We start from the raw sequence: 1195 nt of genomic DNA on the forward strand, positions 1-1195 counted from the left end.
AACAAGAGAAAATATGTTAGCTCATTTTCTATTTCCTTTCAGGAAAAGAAATTCTGTCTAGTAAGGGAATATATAAACCTCCCTGGACTTTCTTTTCTTAAAATTAAGTTATGCTCCCGTAATTCTTATTTTTTTCTAATCTAAGGTCTACTATGAAAAAAAAAAAAAAAGTTTAGAGAATGGAGTTGAGATTCCCATTGACATGTCAGTTGTTATCTCTGTTCTCCAAGAGGTTAGAGGTGGTGGTATAATGTAATCATAACTAACAATAATTGGAAGATAAGAATCTGAGAATTAATATTAAAAGAGATATAATTATGCCCATGGTATTTTTTGTGTGTGTTAGAATAAATTGCAGGTGTAGTGGGTGTGGATGACTCTAAACATTCTATCTACTCCCCAACATTTCTCAACCTCCTCACAGTTAGGCAGGCTAGACTTACTCTAGCCAATTAAATGGTTGTAGAAGTGCTATGTCTCTTCTACCATGGAAAGAAAGTGTCAGAAGAAAGATTTTCTCAGGTGGCTACTTGAGAGAAGAGTTGTATACCTAATGAATCTGTAGCTCTAGGAAAGCGATAGAAGAGAGAACATTATTGGTTTTGGGCTGTGCTTGTCAAGTCTTACAAGAGATACGTTCAAGGAAGAATTGGCTGAATTTCAAACAGAAATAAAACATCTAGTGAAAGTATGGAAATCCAAGGTCTTGCAGGGTTGGAAAAAAATTTCCTCTTGATTTTAACTGGTAAATGTTACAATTGAAGAAACAGTTTGGTTGAAATGACTAGATAAATGTCCAGCCTGGAGTGAGGTCTTTACAGAAGCTAAAAGAGCCTCAAGGAAATCTCCTTAGAATAAAGAGAAAGAAAAAGTTATGTAGGTGAGGTAAGCAAAGACACGTGAAAATGAATATTATCTCAAAAAGACTGTGCATGTGGTTATTAACACATAGAACTTTGAAATCAGTAGGAAAAGCCTACAAAGTTTTCAAAGATCTTGACTGTCACAAACCATGACTCTGATAATTTCTAAATGTAGACATTCTTCAGTGCTTAGTCCTGCATCATCTTTTCCCCCTCTGTCTGATCTTATTCACTTTTATCATTTTTCAATGCTATCTATTGGTCCATTCCGACCTCGACTTAGCTCCAAAATTTTAACTCCTATTATTTGTGTAATCTTTCCAACTAGATGT

Source organism: Pteropus alecto, unplaced genomic scaffold (assembly GCF_000325575.1).
Source record: "Pteropus alecto unplaced genomic scaffold, ASM32557v1 scaffold75, whole genome shotgun sequence".
NCBI classification, from domain to species: domain Eukaryota; kingdom Metazoa; phylum Chordata; class Mammalia; order Chiroptera; family Pteropodidae; genus Pteropus; species Pteropus alecto.